The following is a 25,500-nucleotide window of genomic DNA, read 5'->3' on the forward strand; positions in this document are numbered from 1 at the left end:
AGCAATTATTATTGCCCTTTTGCACCGATGACAACTTACTTGAGGGATCTTGCTCAATCCCTAGGTAGGTATGGTGGAGACTTGAAAATAAGATTTGGGTTTAAGGGTTTTTGGATGCACAAGTAGTATCTCTACTTAATGCGGAATTTTTGGCTAGCAAAGATAGGGGGAAAGCACCACATGTTGAAGGATCTATGACAATATGACTTCTATGTGAATATAAACAAACATAAACCATTAAGTTGTCTTCCTTGTCCAACGTCAACAATTTTGGCATATAATATTTTGATGAGGGCTCATAGTCACAAAAGATTTCTAGGATAGTATATTTATATGTGAATCTTCTCTTCCCTTATTAATTCTTTAATGAGTTGCATCATTGACTAATGCTATGTTTGTCAATCTCTAATAAAATTTCCTACTTATACTTTTCCTTATGTGGTGTCATCACCTACCATAGGATTAGTATATGATATTTTCATTATTTCTATCCTTTCTTTTATTTATTTCCTTTCTCTTTTTCTTTCTTTATTTCTTTTCTTTTATTTGCAACATGAAAGTAAAGAAAGCAAAAACTCAAACTAAACTTTATTATATAACTTGCACACACTTACAAGTATGGATCACTAAGCAAACTCTCGAAGAAGAAAGGATCGAACTAACTTTTATTTATCTAAAGCAAAAGATCGAACTAAAAACAAGTGAAGGCAAAAAGATAGTGGGATGATAGGATACTGGGGCACCTCCCCCAAGCTTGGCGGAAGCCAAGGGGATTTCCCATACCAGATACTTAGTTCTCTTTTAGCGGTGAAGAAGATGATGGTGGTGATGAAGCGATTCTATCCTGAAGGATCAAGAGATTCTCCAATCGACGGATGACACTCCGGAGATGGATGATATGCTCTGAATGCAGAATATTTTCGTGAGTAAGATATTTATTCTGTATGCGAACTACTTCAATGACGTGAAAAGCTTCAATCTCAACAGGAGTAAGGTGAGTAAGGTAGGGCTTAAGGATATCCTCTTCCTCTTCCTCGGCCAGCAGTGCTTGTGCTGCCACCGGGGATGGATCTAAGGTAGTTTTCTTGCCCTTGTCTCCTTTGACGGCATCTGTAGGCTCCTCCCGCCTCATCTCGATCTTCATCAACCAAGCATCTTCTTCCATGTTGTTGGAGGAGCAAGAATACATGATGCCTAGCTTGATAAATCTGACCGGAAACAGCAAGAAAAGAGAACAGAGGATTTCTCCATGATACCGTGATCAACAGGTTCGGGATGTGTGTATATATATATATATATATATATATATATATATATATATATATATATATATATATATATATATATATATATATATTATCTTGGGGGACAAGCATACAGTAGAAAAACGGAGCCCGGAAGGTGTCCCAGGTGGGCACAACCCACCTGGGCACGCCAGGCAAGCCTCGCACGCCTTGGTGTCTTGTGCCCACCAGGGGACGTTTCCTGGAAGTTTCTTTATATCCAAATTTTTTTAATATTCCAAAACTGATAAAAAATATTTTTGCGGATTTTTGGGGGTCCATTTACTTACCGTATCATGAACCTCCTTATTTTCACGATTCTGGAGTGTTCCGGAAGGACTCTTTTATGTGTTCTACCGGTGTCAAAGTTTGGATAATATTACTTTCAACATTAATGGGCGTACCTGAGATATAATGCTTTATTCGTTGCCCATTGACAACCTTTGGGTTAGTACCTTCGGAATTATTTATTTTGATGGCTCTAGACCGATAAACCTCCTCGATAACATAGGGCCTTCCCATTTTGAGAGGAGTTTTTCTGCACAGAATCTGAAATGAGAGTTGTACAAAAGAACATATTCTCCAACTTTAAACTCACGCTTTTGGATTCTTTTGTCATGCCATCTTTTAACTTTTTCTTTAAATAATTTTGCATTTTCATAAGCTTGGCTCTCCACTCATCTAATAAGCTAATATCAAATAACCTCTTTTCACCAGCAAGTTTGAAATCATAATTGAGCTCTTTGACGGCCCAATCTGCTTTATGTTCTAACTCAAGAGGCAAATGACAAGCTTTTCCATAAACCATTTTATAAGGAGACATACCCATAGGATTTTTATATGTTGTTCTATAAGCCCAAAGTGCATCATCTAATTTCTTAGACCAATTCTTCCTGGACCTATTAACAGTCTTTTGCAAAATTAATTTTATTTCTCTATTGCTAAGTTCAATTTGACCACTAGACTGAGGATATGATAAGGTGATGCAATTCTATGGTTAACCTCATACTTGGCGAGCATTTTACGGAAAGCACCATGAATAAATTGTGAACCACCATCAGTCATTAAATATCTAGGGACTCCAAACCTTGGGAAAATAACTACCTTAAGCATTTTAACAGAGGTGTTGCGATCAGCACTACTGGTTGGAATAGCTTCTACCCATTTAGTAACATAATCAATAGCAACCAAAATATGTGTATACCGATTAGAGGAAGGATAAGGTCCCATGTAATCAAATCCCCAAACGTCAAATGGTTCAACAGCAAGTGAATAATTCATAGGCATTTCTTGCCGCTTACCGATATTACCTATTCTTTGGCATTCATCACAAGATAAGACGAACTTACGGGCATCCTTGAAGAGAGTAGGCCAATAAAATCCAGATTGCAATACCTTGTGAGCAGTTCTATCTCCAGCATGATGTCCTCCATAAGCTTCAGAGTGACATTTCCGTAGGATTTGTCCCTGTTCATGCTCAGGTACACAACGTCTAATAATACCATCTACTCCTTCTTTATAAAGATGTGGGTCATCCCAAAAGTAATGTCTTAAACCATAGAAGATTTTTTTTCTTTTGTTGGTATGTAAAGCTAGGTGGTAAACATTTAGCAACAATGTAATTAGCATAATCAGCATACCAAGGAGTATTATGAGCAACATTTATTGCAGCTAACTGCTCATCAGGAAAACTATCATCAATAGGAAGTGGGTCATCAGGCAAATTTTCAAGCCTAGACAAATTATCAGCTACTGCGTTCTCAGCTCCTTTTCTATCAATGATATGTAAATCAAATTCTTGTAACAAGATAACCCATCAAATAAGTCTAGGTTTAGCATCTTTCTTTTCCATAAGATATTCAATAGCAGCATGGTCTGTGTGAACAGTTACAATTGAATCAACAATATAAGTTCTAAATTTATCACAAGCAAACACCACTGCTATGAATTCTTTTTCAGTAATAGCATAATTTCTTTCAGCACTGTCTAGAGTTTTGCTAGCATAATGAATAACATTCAGTTTCTTATCAACTCTTTGTCCTAGAACAGCACCAATATCATAATCTAGAGCATCACACATAATTTCAAAAGGGAAGTTCCTATTAGGTGGTTGAACAATAGGTGCAGAAATTAAGGCTTTCTTGAGTGTTTCAAAGGCTTCTAAACAATCCTCATAAAAATAAAAGGAATATCCTTTTGCAGAAGGCTAGTAAGAGGCCTAGAAACTTTAGAAAAGTCTTTGATAAATCTCCTATAGAAACCAGCATGACCTAGGAAACTACGAATACCTTTTATATCTTTAGGACATTGCATTTTCTCAATTGCATCAACCTTAGCTTTGTCCACTTCAATACCTTTTTCAGAAATTCTATGACCCAAGACAATGCCTTCGTTAACCATAAAGGGGCCCTTCTCCCAATTCAAGACAAGATTTGTTTGTTCACATCTCTGCAAAACTCACTCAAGATTGCTTAAACAATCATCAAAAGACTTCCCATAAACAGAGAAGTCATCCATGAAAACCTCAACAATCTTTTCACAAAAGTCAGAGAATATAGCATTCATACATCTTTGAAAGGCATCAGGTGCATTACATAAAACAAAAGGCATACGTCTATAAGCATAGGTTCCAAAGGGACAAGTGAAAGTGGTCTTTTCTTGTTCAGGTTGAGAAACGGGTATTTGTGAAAACCAGAATATCCATCAAGGAACCAAAAGTGTGTGTGCTTAGATAATCTTTCAAGCATTTGATCAATAAAAGGCAGAGGGTAATGATCTTTTCTAGTTGCTTTGTTTAATTTTCTAAAATCAATTACCATTCTATAGCCTGTAACAATTCTTTGTGGAATAAGTTCATTCTTATCATTAGGTACAACAGTTATACCTCCTTTCTTAGGGACACAATGAATAGGACTTACCCATCTACTATCAGCTATAGGATAGATTATACCTGCTTCCAGCAGCTTTAAAATTTCCATTCTTACCACTTCCTTCATCTTCGGATTTAACCGAGGTTGGTGATCGACAACGGGTTTAGCATCAGGTTCCATATTAATTTTGTGCTGACATAGAGTGAGACTAATGCCCTTTAAATCATCAAAAGTATATCCAATAGCAGCCCGGTGCTTCTTTAGAACTTTCAATAATCTTTCTTCTTCATGTTCTGAAAGGTCAGCACTAATAATAACAGGATATATCTTCTTTTCATCAAGATAAGCATATTTCAAAGTGTCCGCCAATTGTTTTAATTCAAACACAAGATTGCCTTTTGGGTGAAGGACGACCTCCCAGAGTTTCAATAGGCAAATAGTGCTTGAGTAGAGGACGTTGTTCAAAGAAAATCTTATCTATTTCATTTCTTTCATGCATATGTAAATCAATTTCATGGCCTAGCAAATATTGTTCTAAAGGATCAATAGTTGGTACAACAATAGAAGTGAGACCAATTAATTCATCTTTACTAGGTAATTCTTCTTCATGAAGCTTTCTACTAAACTTGAAAAAATTAAACTCATGAGACTCATCACCAAAACTAACACCAACAGTTTGTTTCTTGCAATCTATCTTGGCATTAACGGTGTTCAAGAAAGGTCTACCAAAAATAATGGGACAGAAGTCATCTTGTGTGGAACCAAGAACAAGGAAATCAGTATGGTATTTTATTTTCCCACACAAGACTTCAACATCTCTAACAATCCCAATTGGTGATATGGTGTCTCTTTTAGCAAGTTTAATAGTAACATCTATTTCTTCTATCTCTGCGGGTGCTATGTCTTTCATAGTTTCTTGATATAAGGTGTAAGGAATAGCACTCACACTAGCACCTATGTCACATAAACCATGATAACAGTGATCTCCTATTTTAACTGAGATGACGGGCATGCCAACAACAGGTCTATGTTTGACCTTTTTATCAGGTTTGGCAACTAGCAGCTTCTTCACAGAAGTAAATAACATGTCCATCCATATCTTCTTGTGATGCCCCCGACTCGACCGTACACAAATCATGCCCAAGGTAGGTCACTTCGGGTAGCCAGAATTCACACTTGCAATACTTAGCATATAGTTGACGCTCTCAAAGTTTTTTCAGAACAAGTCGAAGGTGTTCAGAATGTTCTTCTTTATTCTTGGAATATAGAAGGATATCATCCAGATAAACCACGACGAACTTGTCGAGGTATTCCATGAATATATAGTTCATCAGACGAGAGAATGTTGCTGGAGCATTGGTCAAGCCGAAAGACATGACGGTGTACTCGTATGAACCATAGCGAGTAACGAAGGCGGTCTTGGGAATATCCTCTTCACAAACCCGAATCTGGTGGTAACCCAACCTCAAATCAAGCTTAGAGAATACTGAGGAACCAGCAAGTTGATCATACAGATCGTTGATTCTGGGAAGCGGATACTTGTTCTGAATTGTTGCCTGGTTGATAGGTCGGTAATCTTGGACCAAACGATTAGTTCCATCCTTCTTCTCGACAAAGAGAGAAGGTGCTCCCCAAGCAGAGGAACTAGGACGAATGAATCCCTTGTGAAGAGATTTGTCGATTTCCTCCGTAAGTTCAAGGAGTTCATGTGGCGACATCTTGTATGGCCGCTTGGCAATAGGAGTAGTACCCGGCTTCAAGTCTATGATGAATTCAACAGCTCTAGTAGGGGGTATTCCTGGAAGTTCTTCTGGAAAGACATCTTCAAAATCACGAACAACTGGAATGTTCTCTATTCCCTCTAGAGGTGAACCATTCAATGCATTTAGAACATATATCTGATTCTCGGCATCCTGGACCATCTGAGTTGAGTAATTGATCAACTGGCCAGAAGGATGAGTGAGCTATACTATCTTGGCGGCACAGTCGATCTTAGCATTATGCGCTGTCAACCAATCCATACGAAGAATGATGTCTATGTTGGAAGGTCCGAGTACAATGAGAGAAGCTGGAAAAAGTAGAGCTCCAATCTCGATTTGGTTGTGAGGGCTTACCATTGTGGTTTGCCACTTGGATCCCGGGGTTTGAACCGTTAGAGGAGTGGGTAACTTTTCCAGGTACAACTCATGTGACTGAGCAAATTGTTGGGACATAAAAGCATGTGATGACCCTGAATCAAAGAGAACAGAGGCTGGTACTGAATTCGCAGATAGATTTCCCAGCACGATAGTCGGTTCCTTCCGAGCCTTTTCAGCATCGACGTGATTGGCTTGGCCAAGTACAACAGCAGGTGGTATGATATTACGGTTTCTGAATCGACGGTTTCGACAACCCTTCTTATGGTCAACAGGAGGACATGGTGCATCCTGAGACTGGACCTGGTGACAATCAAGGGTGAGGTGTCCTGGCTGTCCACACTTGTGGCATAAGCCATCATTAAGGGGGGGAGCCACAGTATTGGACTGTGTACCCTGAATCGTTAGCTGTCTCGGTGGCGGAGGCAGATGAGGTGCAACATAAGACGGACTTGGTGTTGGAGCATGTCGGTGATGAACATTGTGTGGGATCCAGACTCGACGTTTCTGAGCAGGCTGACTCGAGGATGGGCCAACATCTCTGGTATGCTTGAGCAACTCCTGGTACTCAGTCAGACCAGTTTCAGTTCGGAAAGACTGGCTAACAAGTGTCGCAAAGTCTGAGCAACAAGGGCGAACTTTATATCAGGACACGGTCCTTCACGGAATTTCTCCTACTTGCAAGCGTCAGTGCAGACGTCATCCGCAGCATAGCGAGATAATTCAAGGAATTTCCTTTGATATTCATCCACTGTCATTGTGCCCTGTGAGAGTTTGCGAAACTCCTTCTTCTTCTGGTCCATCAGACCTTGAGGAATGTGCCGTGCACGGAAGGCTAACTCAAATTCCTGCCAAGTGGTTACAGTTACTGCAGGCAGCATACCACTGTGGCTTTCCCACCATTGAGCAGTTGGACCCTTCAAGTGGAATGTGGCAAAGGTGACGTAACTGGCAGGGGCAACATTAGCTGACTCCATCTCAAACATGATGTCATGAAGCCAATCATCAGCATCCATAGGATTTGTGGAGTTGCGGAAAATGGACGGGTTGAGGCGCACAAATTCTGGCAGTGTTATTGGGGCAGGCTGTTGATGAGCATTCTGGTTTGGAAACTGAGCCATTACTCCAGTCATAAACTGACGATTCAGCTCAAACTGCTGCATCATTGCGACAATATAGGGTGGAGGTGGAGGATCGTCAGCCATCCTGGTAGAATCATCAGGGAGCAGTTTAACAAGGGGTGGAGCAGGTGTATGGAGTCATTCATGATGTAACTGGAACAATGGGCAAAGGCGCAGTATGTACAAAGCAGTAGTCATACATATACATATATAGAGCCATTTACACATTGTTAGTATGAGTTCGGACAAGAGAATCATCCTAGACATACTAGGCGGCACGCTGGCACGCGATGGAAGGATACAACAACGAGACATAGCAAAGGCTACATCAACGTTGGAGAAAACCATTAGAGCAAGGAATCTGTAGGGGACGACGCAGGGTGCCCTCGATAAAAGGATCCTGCGGCCCGTGAACAATGTGAAGCAGATCTTGGCCCTCAATTCAAGAAAGGTGTAAGACGAATCTCCGGATGGATGTGATCACGAGATCCTATTGTTAGATTTAGCAAAATCATTTAACCCAAATAGAAGAGAGATGAGAGTCCCAGAGTAAAGGTCGAGGAGTAAAAGATCCTAATACCACCCAATTGGCAACGTGAGCCCGTAAGCCTCACAACCATGTTAGTAAATCCAATTTTCAAATACTAGACTCAACTTCGGCCAAGGAGTTGGAAAGGGGGATTCCTACAGGCAGTTAGCTCTAATACCAACTTGTGACGCCCCCGACTCGACCGTACACTAATCATACACGCAAACGTGTACGATCAAGATCAGGGACTCACGGGAAGATATCACAACACAACTCTAGACACAAATAAAATAATACAAGCTTTATATTACAAACCAGGGGCCTCGAGGGCTCGAATACATAGCTCGATACACAAGAGTCAGCGGAAGCAACAATATCTGAGTACAGACATAAAGTTAGACAAGGATGCCTTAAGAAGGCTGGCACAAAAATCAACGATCTAAGAGGCAAGGCCTCCTACCTAGGACCTCCTAACTACTCCTGGTCGTCGGCGGTCTCCACGTAGTAGCATCCGTCGGCGGTGGCATCTGGCTTCAAGGATCCACCATCTGGTTGCATCAACCGGAAAGAAGAAGGACGGGGGAAATAGACTAGCAAAGCAACCATGAGTACTCATCCAAAGTACTCGCAAGCATCAGATCTATGCTAAGTATGCATTGGTATCAAATGGAAGGGCTGTATCTGTGGACTGAACTGCAAAATGCCAGAATAGAGGGGAAGGCCTAGCCTATCAAAGATTCGCATATTCATGCAGCTCCAAGCATCTTGCAACATGTAGACGAGTAAAGAATAGCAGTTTATAATTAACAAGCATGTTGTAGTATTAACGCCCAGAGATCCTTCCTCGAGTCCCTACGAGAAAGCAATCCCGGAGCCACATATCCATCACATATCTCAAGTATCCATTTCTAGTTATATAAGATCCGAATACAAGTCTGAACGTCCATTACCGTGGACACGGTATTCGAATATTTATCTTCCCTGCAGGGGTGCACCACGTTTTCCAACACGCTCGATCACTCTGGCCGGACACACCTTTCTGGCGTCAATGCCCGGCCTCGGAAGATCAACATTAGCTGACTCCATCTCAAACATGATGTCACGAAGCCAATCATCAGCATCCATAGGATTTGTGGAGTTGCGGAAAATGGACGGGTTGAGGCGCACAAATTCTGGCAGTGTTATTGGGGCAGGCTGTTGATGAGCATTCTGGTTTGGAAACTGAGCCATTACTCCGGTCATAAACTGACGATTCAGCTCAAACTGCTGCATCATTGAGACAATATAGGGCGGAGGTGGAGGATCGTCAGCCATCCTGCTAGAAACATCAGGGAGCAGTTTAACTAGGGGTGGAGCAGGTGTATGGAGTCATTCATGATGTAACTGGAACAATGAGCAAAGGCGCAGTATGTACAAAGCAGTAGTCATTAAAGACATACATATAAATATATAGAGCCATTTACATGTTGTTAGTATGAGTTCGGACAAGAGAATCATCCTAGACATACTAGGCGGCACGCGGGCACGCGATGGAAGGATACAACAACGAGACATAGCAAAGGCTACATCAACGTTGGAGAAAACCATTAGAGCAAGGAATCTGCAGGGGACGACGCAGGGTGCCCTCGATAAAAGGATCCTGCGGCCCGTGAACAATGTGAAGCAGATCTTGGCCCTCAATTCAAGAAAGGTTTAAGATGAATCTCCGGATGGATGTGATCACGAGATCCTATTGTTAGATTTAGCAAAATCATTCAACCCGAATAGAAGAGAGATGAGAGTCCCAGAGTAAAGGTCGAGGAGTAAAAGATCCTAATACCACCCAATTGGCAACGTGAGCCCGTAAGCCTCACAACCATGTTAGTAAATCCAATTTTCAAATACTAGACTCAACTTCGGCCAAGGAGTTGGAAAGGGGGATTCCTACAGGCAGTCAGCTCTAATACCAACTTGTGACGCCCCCGACTCGACCGTACACTAATCATACACGCAAATGTGTACGATCAAGATCAGGGACTCACGGGAAGATATCACAACACAACTATAGACACAAATAAAATAATACAAGCTTTATATTACAAGCCAGGGGCCTCGAGGGGTCGAATACATAGCTCGATACACAAGAGTCAGCGGAAGCAACAATATCTGAGTACAGACATAAAGTTAGACAAGGATGCCTTAAGAAGGCTGGCACAAAAATCAACGATCGAAGAGGCAAGGCCTCCTGCCTAGGACCTCCAAACTACTCCTGGTCGTCGGCGGTCTCCACGTAGTAGCATCCGTCGGCGGTGGCATCTGGCTTCAAGGATCCACCATCTGGTTGCATCAACCGGAAGGAAGAAGGAAGGGGGAAATGGGGTAGCAAAGCAACCATGAGTACTCATCCAAAGTACTCGCAAGCATCAGATCTATGCTAAGTATGCATTGGTATCAAATGGAATGGCTGTATCTGTGGACTGAACTGCAAAATGCTAGAATAGAGGGGAAGGCCTAGCCTATCGAAGATTAATATCTTCAAGCAGCTCCAAGCATCTTGCAACATGTAGACGAGTAAAGAATAGCACTTTATAATTAACAAGCATGTTGTAGTATTAACGCCCAGAGATCCATCATCGGCTCCCTACGAGAAAGCAATCCCGGAGCCACATATCCGTCACATATCTTAAGTATCCATTTCTAGTTATATAAGATCCGGATACAAGTCTGAACGTCCATTACCGTGGACACGGTATTCGAATATATATCTTCCCTGCAGGGGTGCACCACGTTTTCCAACACGCTCGATCACTCTGGCCGGACACACCTTTCTGGGGTCAATGCCCGGCCTCGGAAGATCAACACGTCGCAACCCTACCTAGGGCTCAGCAGAGAGGTCCCCGCCGGTCTACCTCCTAAGCACTCCGGGGTCTGGGCCCATCGCCCGTTGCACTCCGGGTCGTTGTGTGCAGGGTGGATACCAGCACCACCCGTGTAGTGGATGGCATGATCCGACCGTGCCACAATGCTGAACTGGACATCTGACAAAGCTTTGGCTGATACCACGACGTCGAGGCCCATAACTATTCTCGCATGTTGGTTAGTGCCTAAAGGCCAAAGGCCAACTCGGAAAAAATACCCAAACCTGTTAGTGCATTGGGGGCTCGCGGAGACGAGCAGAGACTCATGATAATGTGACCCCGTCGCCCCGTCTCATGGACTTACGGCAAGGGCCTAGACTGCCCGGCCGTGCCACGTAGAAAACTCGCGGGTGCTCCACGGGCCCGCCTGACTTTCACATCAACTCGCGGGTACCCCTCAGGGCCGACCTGACTTAACAATGGTCTCAAGTAAATTCAAGGTAACCGTGTGTCCAAAACATCAAGGAAGAAAACCCGAGGAATCACCCCCGGTGGATTCCACTCAATGTAATTATCAAGGTGAACGTAAGAGGGACCACCCTCGAGGTTCACACTTGAGGTGTTGCACGACAGAGCCGTATCGGGAATGGTTAAAGAGGAACCACCCCCGTTGACCACGACCGAATAGCTACACTACAGACTTATCATCAGGAGTGCGTTATGAGGGATCACCCTCGGCACTCGATAGTAGCTCTGCAGAGTCGAGCAACTAACGGGGTGTGATGTGATGTGAGGTGTCAGGCTCTGGTCATCGATCACGTTGCTCGAGTTGTCGAAGATGAAGCAGGGGCAACAAGGACAAGGTGGGGGTCACTGATGGATCACTAACCAACTTATACTAAGCAGTTTAGGATAAGCAGGTAAGGTACAATGAGCAGGTTACAAAAGCAGGCTATGTATCAGAATAGGAGCAAACAATAACAGTAGCAAAATCTAATGCAAGCATGAGAGAATGGAATGGGCGATATCGGGATGATCAAAGGGGAGGGCTTGCCTGGAAGCTCCGCTGAAAGGGAAGAAGGGTCGTCGTCGACGTAATCGATCACAGCGGCATCGGCAGTGGTCTCGGGGTCTACCGGAGAGAAGAGGGGGAAGAAACAATAAAATACATAGCAGGCAAGTGCATAACAGGACAACAGACAGAGCTAGACGTGTTCTAACGCGGTGCTACACGCTACCGGCGAAGGGGAGAAACATATGGGAATGTTTTCCCGAAGTTTGGCATTTTCGGGCAGACGAAACGGAGGGAGAAGGTTGCATGTTTGCTATGCTAGGGATGTGTGGCGGACGAACGGACCATGTATTCGGATTCGTCTCAACGTTCTGAGCAACTTTCATGTACAAAGTATTTTCATCCGAGGTACGGATTATTTTCTATTAATTTTTAAAGATTTAAGCATTTTCTGAAATTGTTATTATTTAAATTTAAAATGTGGTTATTGCATGAGTATGACGTCATCAAGACGTAAGCAGTCAATGGAGTTGACCAAAGTCAACCCTGACGAGTGGGGCTGTTCTGTCATAGACTAACAACTAATTAAAAGTTTTAATTGATTAATAAAGTTAATTAGGTACTAAACAGAGTTCATTAATTACCTATTTAATTAATTAATCAACTAATTACTTATTCTTATTTTAAATTACATTTTGTTTTTCCCTTTTTTAAGGGGCTGGGCCCCACGGTCAGTGGCCCATAGGGCCAACCGGGTGTGCGGGCGTGCGGGTATCGGGCGCGGACGCCCGACGGGCGCAGCGTCGCCCCAACGGGCGCTCCGGGGAGGCGCGGCTGCGGCCGGAGGGGAGGCACGACTAGGGGCGGTGGAGGGCCCCTGGGGCGCGCGTCGGAGGCGGGCGACTGCCAGGGTGGGCGTGCGGCTACGGGCGCGCACGGTTGCGGTGGTCGTGGCGGGCAATGGGGCCAGCGAGGCCGATAGGGACTAGGCGCGGGCAGGGGTCAGCGGGAGGCAGGTGCGGTCGCCGGGCGGAGGCCGCAGCGGCGAAACAACAGGGAACCGCGGGCGCGAGCGGGGCCGGTGACTGCGGCGAGGCGCGCGAGCGCTGGCTACGGCTGCTGGGGCAGAGGAGAGAGGTTCGGGGTCTCACCCCCGTTTGCAGGGGATCAGGGTCGTCGAGGCTCAATGAAGCCATCAAGGAAGAGGTGGGGAGGCGACGCCGATGAGGTGGTGACGAGTGGCGACAACGCGGCGGGTGGCGCCGTCAGGGGGGCCTTCTGGATCCAGGAACGGGGAGGAGGATGGGGTCGCGAGGAGGAGGTCGAGGAGGACGACGACGGGGCAGCGCCAGGCGGCGTTGGGGAGGTGGCGCCGGCATGGTGGTGCAGGGGAAGGGCGGCGGCGGGGTTCGGTGTCGATCAGCGCCAGGAGCGCCGATCTGGATCGTGGGGAGAGAGGAGTGGGGGAAGTGGGGAGAGTGGCTAGGGTTAGCGGGGGAGTGGGGGGTTAGGTAGGCGCGGCTGGGCTGGCCTAGGGGTTACCTGGGCCGAGGCCCAATGAGGGGCGGGGCCTCTCCCCTTCTTTTTTTGTGTGTCTTCACCTTTTCTTTTATTTACTTTCGTCTTTTCTTTTTTACTTATTTTAAATTTGAATTTGGAACCGACTTTGAATAAACGAGAACTTAACAACAGTAAAATTGATGACATGGCACCATTAACAGGGGTTTACTGTAGCATAATTATCCGGGCGTTACACTTCTTCCAAGAGATCTTTAACCATAGCAATACTAGGTTCTACTTTAATTTGTTCATCTGGTTTAGGTGTTTTAATATAGCTTTGGTAACCACAGTTGAAACCTTAGCATGTTCCTTTATCCTACCAGGGAAAGGTGGTTTCTCAATATAAGCAGAAGGAACAAATGGATCAACATTATAAAGTATAGTTTCTTCTTTAACTGGTACCGGTTCTTTAATTTCTTCTTTAATAGGTGGGTGATATTTAAACCACTTCTCTTTAGGGAGTTCAACATGAGTAGCAAATGATTCACAAAAGGAGGCTACGATCTCAGAGTCAAGTCCATATTTAGTGCTAAACTTTTGAAAAGCATCGGTATCCATAAAAGATTTAACACAATCATATTTAATTTTAATACCTGACTCTTTACCTTCGTCGAGTTCCCAATCTTCAGATTTGCGTTTAATTCTTTCCAAAAGATCCCACCGGAATTCAATAGTCTTCTTTATAAAAGAACCAGCACAAGAAGTATCCAGCATGGTTTGATCATTACGAGAAAGCCGAGCATAAAAATTCTGGATAATAATTTCTCTTGAGAGCTCATGATTGGGGCATGAATATAACATTGACTTAAGCCTCCCCCAAGCTAGAGCGATACTTTCTCCTTCACGAGGCCAAAAATTATATATATAATTCCGATCACGATGAACTAGATGCATAGGATAATTTTTTTGGTAGAATTCCAATTTCAAGCGATTCCAATTCCATGACCCAATATCATCGCATAGCCTATACCATGCCAATGCTTTTCCCTTCAAAGATAAAGGGAAAACCTTCTTCATAACTTCATCTCCAGGTAAACCTGCAAGCTTGAATAATCCACAAATTTGTTCTACATATATCAAGTGCATATCAGGATGTTCGGTTCCATCTCCTGCATAAGGATTAGCTAGCAATTGTTCTATCATACCCGAAGGAATTTCATATTCAATATTTTCAGTAGGTGCAGTAGGTTGAGGGGTAGCTAATTGTGGTTCCGAACAAGATGAAGATACCTCGAACAAACCCCTCAAAGGATTGTTTTCCATAGTAACAAGTGAAAATAAATTTCAGCACACTATATAAATGTTTCCTTTCAAAATTCCAGTTACCAAAGGTGCTTCACTCCCCGGCAATGGCGCCAGAAAATAGCCTTGATGACCCACAAGTATAGGGGATCAATTTTAGCTCTTTTCGATAAGTAAGAGTGTCAAATCCAACGAGGAGAAGAAGGAAATGACAAGTGGTTTTCAGCAAGGTAATGTGTGCAAGTGCTGAAATTGTAAGTAGCGGAGTAGTTTGATAGCAAGATAATTTGTAACGAGCAAGTAACGATAGTAGTAACAAAAGTGCAGCAAGGTAGCCCAATCCTTTTGAGGCAAAGGACATGCCGAAACTGTCTCTTATGATAAGCAAAGCGTTCTTGAGGGTACATGGGAATTTCATCTAGTCACTTTCATCATGTTGGTTTAATTTGTGTTTGCTACTTTGATAATTTGATATGTGGGTGGACCGGTGCTTAGGTGCTATTCTTACTTGAACAAACCTCCTACTTATGATTAACCCTCCCACAAGCATCCGCAACTACGAGAAAAGTATTAAGAATAAATTCTAACCATAGCATTAAACTTTTGGATCCAATCGGTCCCTTAAGGAATAGCGCATAAACTGGGGTTTCAGCTTCTGTCACTCTCGCAACCCGTCATCTAATTGCTACTCCACAATGCATTCACTTAGGCCCAAATATGGTGAAGTGTCATGTAGTCGACGTTCACATGACACCACTAAGAGAATAACAACATACATACTATCAAAATATCAAACACATATCAAGTTCACATGATTACTTGCAACATGATTTCTCACGTGACCTCGAGAACAAAAGTAACTACTCACAAATGATAAACATGCTCATGATCAGAGGATTATTAAATAGCATATTGGATCTGAACGTATAATCTTCCACCAAATAAACCATATAGTAATCAACTACAATATGTAATCAACACTACTAGTCACCCACAAACACCAATCTATAGTTCCGGTAACAAGATTGAACATAAGAGATGAACTAGGGTTTGAGATGAGATGGTGTTGTTGAAGATGTTGATGGAAGTTCCCCCGGCGGAATCGCTCCGCCGGGGGGCAAAACTGCTCCTGCCCAAGTTCCGCCTCGAGGTGGCGGCGCTCCGTCCCGAAAGTACTCTCCTTATTTTTTTTCTAGGTCAAAATGACCTATATACCAGAAGATGGGCACTGGAGGTGTGCCTGGGTGAGCACAACCCACCAGGGCGCGCCTGGGCTCCTTGGCGTGCCCAAGTGGGTTGTGCCCACCTGGTGGGACCCCTCTGGTAGTTATTTGCTCCAATAATTCTTAAATGTTCCATAAAAAATCTCTGTGAAGTTTCACCTTGTTTGGAGTTGTGGATAATAGGTAGCCCGACGTAGCTTTTCCAGGTCCAGATTTCCAGCTATCGGAATTCTCCCTCTTGGTGTGTACCTTGCAAATTATGAGAGAAAAGGCATTAGAATTACTGTAAAAAGCATTATTATGGATAAAAACATCATAAATAACAGTAAGAAAACATGATGCAAAATGGGCGTATCAATAGTGTGGATGATAGTGTTAGGAAAGTAACTTATCTTTATTGAAGGCCCAAGGGGCATATATGTATATATTACACAAGTCTTGAGGTGCAAGGAAAGTAAACATAGACTAATAAGGACTCCTAGACCAATACTAATACTGCCTAACAGATAGTTGACTTGATTCTGTGCAAAACAGAAACTTTTGCTTCCAGTAACAGAATTGTTTAAATTGACTGAGACGTGATAAAATTCTGATTTTTTTACATATGATTTATATATAAATTGCCTACGTTGTCCTAATTATTCATAATTTTTGGAGTAACAGAAGTACGGTCATTGTCGAGATCATTACAGACTGTTCTGTTTTTGATAGATTCTGTTTGCAATGCATAGTTTTCTTGTTTCCTAGTTTCTATGGCTTATATTGCTCAATATAAATTGTGTAAATGATAAGGTACAGTAGTCATTATGTGAGAACAATTATGAATCTTGTCTTTGACAGTACCAAAGTGAATGGTTTGTCTTTATCATACTAACCTATCTAACGAAGTTCCGTTAAGTTTTGTGTGATTGAAGTTTTCAATTTTCGGGTGAGATATATTTATGAGGAGAATAAGGAGTGAAAAGAACCTAAGCTTGGGGATGCCCAAGGCACCCCCAAGGTAATATTCAAGGAATACCAAGCAACTAAGCTTGGGGATGCCCTGGAAGGCATCCCCTTTTTCATCTTCAACATTATCGGTAACCTCACTTGGGACTAAATTTTCATTCGTCACATGATATGTGTTTTCTTGGAGCATCATTTTATTTTGTTAGGATTTTCCTGCTGTTATTTAGATAATGTTTTGCATCTTTTATTTCAATAAAAGTGTCAAGGACACATGCTTATTTTGCTAGTATATAAGTTGCTGTTTCAAAACAGAATGTTTATCGCTGTTGCAAAAATTCCCGAGAAAAGTCAGAATGTGATAAAATGTTGAATTTTTTTGCACAATAAGCTATGATGAATTTTCTACAGTGTTTTAAATTTTCGGATTTTTTTGAGTTAAAGAAGTATTGCTATTCTTGCATTCCTTACAGACTATGCTGTTTAGACATATTGCTGTTACGTTTGCATTGTTTTCATATGTTTGCTTGTTTAATAATTCTACTAGCAAAAAGGCCCGTGCGTTGCAATGGGTGAACAAAAACCTTACATGTACCTAGCGACACATCGGTCTTGCCACTTCTTCCGTTTGTCGATGGTGGTCATGTATATTTCACCTAATCATGTCAAACACTTCTCCAGTTCGTTGATGGTGGTCATAAGAGACAGGTAGATGCTTGAAACCATAATATTTTTGCGATATAAACACAGTCAGCAACTACACATATGGTGCTGTCATCTTGCAAAAACATGATCTACCAAATTAAGAAGAGATATCATGGGGGAAAAGAATAGGCTAGATTGCTTTGCGTTCAAGCTAATGATCCAGCTACACATATGGTGTTGTCATCTTGCAAAAACATGATCTACCAAATTAAGAAGAGATGTCATGGGGGACAAGAATAGGCTAGATTGTTGTGCGTTCAAGCTACTGATCCAGCTATGGCAAGTAAAAAAAGCAAGAAGACGCGCCTGTGTGCTGCTTCTGTTTCACTTTACTGGTATTCACACGACAAAACAGATTCACCTGATCCAGCTACAGAGCCTATCATAATTTGAAGACACATGCATCAGTGAGCACACATAGTATAACAGTGGGATTAGTAAAGCTATGGATTATCATAATTGAAATATTTTTTAATATAATATTTGCAAATCACAAACTTGGAGAGATCTAGAACTGACCTGAGGATGTAAAGTGAAGCTACGGCCTATCACAATTGAAATCCTTTTGACTATAATATTTGCAGATCACAAACTTGCAGACATCTAGAACTGCCTTGCGTATGTAATTGATTTCAGTTTGGAATGGTGCCAACAACACGGATCATTTTTTAAGGTAGGGGCTGGTATCAATCCGGAAGGGAAGAAGAGGTTGGAAGAGATGGCGTCCAAGGATGGCGCCTATCGAGGGCACAACGCAGAGTAGGGTGGCAGCACTGGTGACAACACGGAGCAGGATGCAGGGCAGCGACAGGCGTCGGCGCGTCGTTCTGCAGGGGCATCGTGATCACCATCGCAGGCTATGGAGGGCGTGACACCGAACATGACAGAACTCTTCTGGTCTAAGTCAGTGATGGCATGACAAGAGCCAGCAGACCTCAAGCTCGATGCCCCGCTCCACCCCCTAAGCTTGCAACCGCTGGGTGAGGAGTCCTTCTGCTGCTGGCCATCGATGCAAATGTCAGCGGGCCTCCGAGTTCGACGAGCTGGCGCACACCATCATGTTGGTGCTCACGCCCTATGCTCCACACCTTCGACCGCTATGACAATGACAACATCTCCACTACCAAGACTGTGTGCTACATGGCGAGGCTGGGCCAGCTGCTCACCTTCGAGGAGCTCATGATGTGGGATATAGACCTGTATTGGGACGGGTTGGTGGATTCCTTGGCAGCCAATCGGATGCAGGGCATCGGCAGCGACGTTGACAGGCACCAGCGGCGTAGGAGTCTCGCGGCCTGCTGGAGTTTTTGGCACTGTAATCAACAGAAGATTGTTGCCTGGTACTGTAAGCTACGGCATGAGCATCCTGCAGCAACAACAACGAAGCAGAGAACACTATGACATGAGCAGATGTGTAAGCTTCTTGTGGCAATGCCGGAAGGTTTTCACAGCCTGGATGCACATAAGAATCGTAGAACAAAAAATTAGAGCTTATGATCATTTCCGCGGCCTGCTCGACTTTGTCTCTCTATACAGACAAGAGACTATAAACATAGGAAAACTAAATTAGACCCAGAAAGTAAAAAAAAATTAGTCACCTTTCTATAAAAAAACCATGTTATAATCCCCTAGGCCTTTGGCACTCAGATTATGGCGATCATCTCCTATCACATGTAAAATTCCTTGCACCCAGGTCGCCCTGATGTGGCTGTACTTAAGCTCCGTCATCTTGTTCTGTTTCCAAAGGCCTTTAGCACCCAGATTATGGCGATCATCTCCTATCACACGTAAACTTCCTTGCTCCCAGGTCGCCCTGATGTGGCTATACTTAAGCTCCTTCATCTTGTTCTGTTTCTATCACACGTAAAATTCCTTGCTCCCAGGCCACCACATCTCCCAAATATGGGTTAATCTCTGCGAACAATAGGCACACCAAAGCATCACCACATTAGGCAGGCGGAAGAAAACCAATACCACAGTACAGCAGCAGGAACCACACACAACCATGCTTTTGGCCAATAATCGTTATTGCAACAATCATAAATGAATGAATCTTGCCTCATGGACTTGACAAAATAATGTAACAATCTGTAGCCTCTCATAAAGCATAGCTTGGAGATGAGTTCAATTTGTGGTGCCTGTATTTCATCAAACATGTTATGTGCAAGAACTCTTATTCATCCCCTTTCATGGCGCCTATGCTTATTCTACCAAGTAGCATCTGCTCCAGAACACCCATGTTCTGCTCGGTTTGTAGGCGATGCAGTGCTCGCAGCGAAGGTTGGCCACCGCCTTCGCGAGGCAGAGGAGGTCGCCACATGTGCATAGCTGCGCCGGAGACGTGATAGAGGAGGATGCGTCGCCGGCGTCCAGTCCAACGCCCGCGAGCGCGCCGAGCTAGGGAGCGCCATCCAAGAGGTGGAGAGGGCGTGAGCGGGCACTTTTTCCGACGGAGAGTCGCCACCGGAGACACGCCCGTGATGTACGCGACGCCATGGCTGTAACCCCAGCCACAGGCGAGGTGTTGCAGGGCGAGCGCCGGTGACCGGGAGCGGCGGATCCAACCATCTTGGCGGACGGAGGGGTCGGAGAGCAGTTCGTGTGTCTGCTGCGCAGTGGTGGACGTTGGCGAAATTGGCCGGCGTTGGCCGCGGCACGAGGGGTCACACGAGAGAGGGAGAGATGTGCTGCTATAGGGATGGATCGGTGGGGGATTCGGCAGATCTGGCAGCTGCCGAAGCTGCGAGGTAAGAGGAGGGGAAGGGGAGGTCCGGCGCCGAGGTATGGGAGTTAGGAGTTGGTCGGTGGCTGCGATTTGTGGGAGATGATGATAGAGGGGGCTGCGGATGAGGAGGAGAACACTGTCTCACCTTACAAAGGACTGCGGACCAAATACCAAAAACTATAGGGATTTGTTTGCAAAATTCTTATACGAAGCGTTTTTTTCACTTAAGAAAGGACTGTGGGTTGAATGACCCAAAAACATAAGGGCTTTTCTGCAAAAGTCCCACGACGGTGACTCCGACAGACTCAACCGGTGCTTTATTATTAGGGAAAGATTTGAGGATAGGAGTATTAAATATGCAGAGGCATTTTGTATTAAATGTTAAATAATAATTTTAGTTATTTGTTACAGTAGAAAATGATAAGGTTATTGCATTGATTTATACTAACTTATCTCACGAGTTCTTGTTGAGTTTTGTGTGGATGAAGTTTTTGAGATTTAGGGAAACCGTGATATGAAGAAGAATGCCCAAGGCATCCCAAGATAATATTTCAATAAGTCTCAAGCATCTAAGCTTGGGGATGCCCCGGTAGGCATGTCACCTTTCTTCATCAACAATTATCGGTTAGCCTTGGTTGAGCCTAAGTTTTTACTTCTTCACATGTGTGTGCTATTCTTGGAATGTCATTTTATTTTGTGTTGTTTGATGTTTGAATAAAATAATTAGATCTGAAATTTTTAAATGAGAGAGAGTCCTCAAATGGCTACCCATTTACTTAACTACTCGTTTGAACTTCACTTATATCTTTTTGGAGTAGTTTGTCGAACACTCTCATGTTTCACTTATATTATTTTGAGAGTTGATACTAGTGATGAAAATTTGCACAAGCTTTGAAATTGGTCCTAATATTATGAATATCCAAGAAGGATGTCATAAAAACTTTCATACAGATCTTTGGATATGATAAGTTTGATTCCTTGCAATAGTTTTGCGATATGGAGATAATAATATGTGAGTCATGTTGGTGAGTAATTAGGCTTTAGTAAGAATATTGGTGTTAAGGTTTGTGATTCCGTATGCAAGCATGAAAGTCAATAGTTATGCAATGAAGTTACATCCTACTTGTGGTGCATTATTCGGTGTTGGTTATGTTTAATCCTCGTTTATGATCGTTTTCGTTTCTTGGTTGGTTGCTTCTCAATCTATTTGCTAGCCTTTCCTTCTACTAAGCGGGAATGCTGCTTGTGCATCCAAAATCCTTAAACCAGGTTGGGCCAAATGAGTCCGCCATGTCGTTCCAAGTAAACTTGTATGTGCCAACTCTAATTTTCAAAATGAATTTCCTTTTTGTGTGCTCATACCGATCATGAAGCGGTAGGGGGCGGCCAATATTTTCCATGCTAGATGTGTTATTCTCAAGATGAGTGTTTATTCACTTGTCATTGCACGAGAGTGTGGCAGGTAATAGGCATGCCCAGTCCTGAAATGAAAAGAAATTTTATTTATGTTGTCAATAATAAATTCCTTGGAAAGTGTTGGTATGGAAGGCACCCGTGGATACGGCTAGCCATGGATTGTGAAAGAATGGTGAAAAAAGGAATAAACTTCATTTTATTTTTGGGAACCGCCTATGATGTATCTAGCATGGAAAGTATTGGGAATTCTCGGTCATTTTTGTTGACAGGAAAAGCAAGCCTCTCAAAGCAATTTTTATCTCTCAATTTAAGCTTTGAGCTCTAGCACCTCTACAAACCTCTACTTCCCTCTGCGAAGGGCCTATCTATTTACCTTTATGCAATTTTTGTTTTTATTTTAGTCTCCATCTTCTCTTATAAAGCACCAAATAAGGAACACTATTGTCATACTTGTGCATTGGATGTAGCTAATATTTGAGTGTGTTTCATGAATGGATCAATGATTGAGCATAATGGGCTAGGGATAGCTTTCTTTAGCGTTGATATTTTGGAAGACATGGTTGCTTGTCAATATATGCTTGAGTATTGATGTCTTCATGTCAAATTATAGACTATTGCTTTGAATCCTTCAAGTCTAAATGTCCATGCTACAAAAGAAAGAGTACATGCTGAATATGATAGGTAGAATTCCACAACAAAAGTTCTGTTTTCAATTGCTACTTTATCATGATGAGTTTTATGAGAAAGAGTTGTTGATATGATTATAGGAAAAGTGATTGAAATTATCATTGATCAAACTTATGCACTATGCTAGCATTCACACATAATAAATCATTTATTTTATCATTTACCAACTAGAGGACGAGCATGAATTAAGCTTGGGGATGCAGATACGTCTCCAACGTATCTATAATTTATGAAGTATTCATGCCATGTTTACAATAATTTTATATGGTTTTGGTATGATTTGAATGGAACTAACCCAGACTGACGTTGTTTTCAGCAGAACTACTGTGGTGTTGTTTTTGTGCAGAAATAAAAGTTCTCGGAATTGGATGAAACTTTTTGATGATTTTTTTGGAAGAAAAGAGAAATAATGGAGCAAAGAACCACCAGAGGGGGCCCCCTGCTGCCCACAAGACACTAGGGTGCGCCATCCCCTGGCGCGCCCTGGTGGGTGGTGGGCCCCCTAAGGCCCATATTTGCGTGATTCCAACGCTGAAAAATCCTATATATTCCGAAACCCCCGAAAGTTAATCTAGATCAGAAGTTCCGCCGCCGCAAGCCTCTGTAGCCACGAAAAAACAATCTAGACCCTGTACCGACACCCTACCGGAGGGGGAAATCATCACCGGAGGCCATCTTCATCATCCCGGCGGCGACCATGATGAGGAGGGAGTAGTCCACCCTCGGGGCTAAGGGTCTGTACTAGTAGCTATGTGTTTGATCTCTCTCTCTTTCGTGTTCTTGATTTGGCACAATCTTGATGTATCGCGAGCTTTGTTAATATATTTGGATCATATATGGTGTTTCTCCCTCTATATCTTTTTGTGATGAATTGAGTTTTTCCCTTTGAGATTTCGTTATTATCGGATTGAATACTTTATGGATTTGAGAGCACTTGATATATGTCTTGCTATGAATACCCATGGTGACAATGGGGTATCATATTGATTCACTTGATATATGTTTTGGCACTCAACTCGTGGATTCCCGAGGTGACATTGGGGTATGCATAGGGGTTGATGCACGTTTTCGTCCTTTTTTCTCCGGTAGAAATCTTGGGGCCCTCTCTGAGGTTCTTTGTGTTGGATTGAGTATTATGAATCTAAAATTGTTTGATGCATATCTTATAATCAATTTATGGATACTCGTGGTGACATTGGAGTATCTAGGTGACATTAGAGTTGGTTGATGTGTATCATATGGTGTTATTTTAGTACGAACTCTTAGTTAGATTGATCGGAAATGATAACTTGGTGTTATTTTAGAATGAACTCTTGGATAGATCGATCGGAAAGGATAACTTTGAGGTGGTTTCGTACCCTACAAACAATTTCGTCTTATGTTCTTCGCTAGATAAGAACTTTGGAGTGATTCTTCATCGCACGTTGAGGGATGGTTATGTGATCCAATTATATTAGCATTATTGAGAGATTTCACCAGCGAAAGTACGGACCCTAGGCCTCATTTTCAAGCATTGCAATACCGTTTGTGCTCACTTCTGTTACTTGCTACCTTGCTATTTTTTATTGGTTTTATTACAAAAGTTAATATCTACTATCATTACTACACTTGTATCACCATGTCTTGGCCGAACTAGTGCACCTATACAATTTACCATTGTATTTGGTGTGTTGGGGACACAAGAGATTTTTGTATTTGATTGCAAGGTTGTTTGAGGGAGACCATCTTCATCCTACGCCTCCCACGGATTAATAAACCTTAGGTCATCCACTTGAGGGAAAATTGCTACTGTCCTACAAAACTCTGCCCTTGGAGGCCCAACACGAGTCTACAAGAATCAAGTTGCATAGTAGACATCAGAAGTCTTCACTCAAGCGCGGGAAGACTATGTGGAGCACAATATTCCCAACACACAACCGTATGTGGTGTCACGTGCTATCACACATGTGTTAATATAATGACACGTATGTGTAACTTACAAATCATCACACACGAGTACTCGCACCACGCATCGTGTGCGATGCTCCTAGCCATCGCAAACAACTTGTTTGCATTTTCAAAGATTTTTCTACACACATAATCACACACAAACAACTGTAGCAACTGTCTGTATGGGTTAGGGACACAATAAATATGCTCTCTTCGCTCTCTATCATCTCTTTCCTCTTGTAGTGCCCAAATCTGGCCTTCTTCTCCCCTCTGCCCTCGCCTCCACAAAATCCTCCACATCACACATGTCCTCAGAAACTCGAACCACCCTCTCCATCGCAGAAGGCACGGGGGAGATGCAACTCATACGCGCGCCAGAGCCCGCGGCGACGATGGTGGTACGCGCTAATGAGGGTGTGGCGGCCTTGGAGGCAAGGGCGGAAGAGTTGACGGCCGCATCAGATCTGTTGGGGGCACGCGCAGTTCTGTACACGGAACACGCACTTTAGGCCGCGACCTGGGTAGCACGCGATGATGAGGCCGTCGTTGCCTTGGAGTTGGTGGCACGCGCAGATTTCACCGTGGTAAGGGCCGCAGCCTCCCTAAGGTTTGCTAGAGCTCTAGTAGCAAAAGCACACGCAACCGATGCCTTTGCTATTTATGGCCGCTTGGAACATGTCCATCAAGGCAGCGTCGCACGCGTGTGTTTCGCCGTGGACGGGATTTTCCTTGAGCCCGGAGCTACTGTGATGGAGCAGGATCATCGCTGACCCGAATCTCGACCCATCCTTCCGAAAGAGGATTTTGCATCAATATGTAGAGAATATTTCAACATCGTCGCACCAATAGGCCTGCCCCGCAACAATGCCGATGAGTAGCTGTTTATATTTTGCTATTTTCTGAACCTTACTGAAGTGTAATGCCGCTATAATGTTGTTTGGTTGATTATGTATGAGTACGAACGATAATTTATGCAATCATTTTCTGAATCAGGTGCTTATTAGCATGAATCGTCTGTGTTACAACACAATTCTGATTACTGACCTCTTTGCCGGGTATCACACACATCTTGTTACGCCGAATCATTTGTGTAATTTTATCATTGCAAACAGTGTCGAAGTGACCTGTTTGCCTGGTATCACGCACATATTGTAACTTCTAAACATTTGTGTTATTTTTTATCATCGCAAACAGTTCATCTGAGTTGCTTGTTTGCCACCTATCACACACATCTTGTTAAGTTGAACCATTTCTGTTGTTTTGGCTCATTGAAAAAAGTTC

General features: G+C 43.1%; 1 long non-coding RNA gene across 1 annotated transcript; it reads right to left on the reverse strand.

Annotated features, from left to right (window-relative positions):
- Positions 1-17,470: 17,470 nt before the first annotated feature.
- LOC120969864 (uncharacterized) lies at positions 17,471-20,322 on the reverse strand. The gene is made up of 2 exons (XR_012188949.1): positions 19,061-20,322; positions 17,471-18,828 (listed from the first exon to the last, which is right to left on the reverse strand). It is a non-coding gene; the product is annotated as an uncharacterized lncRNA (long non-coding RNA).
- Between the last annotated feature and the right edge of the window lie 5,178 nt (positions 20,323-25,500).

This window comes from Aegilops tauschii, chromosome 7, assembly GCF_002575655.3.
Source record: "Aegilops tauschii subsp. strangulata cultivar AL8/78 chromosome 7, Aet v6.0, whole genome shotgun sequence".
Taxonomy (NCBI): Eukaryota; Viridiplantae; Streptophyta; class Magnoliopsida; order Poales; family Poaceae; genus Aegilops; species Aegilops tauschii.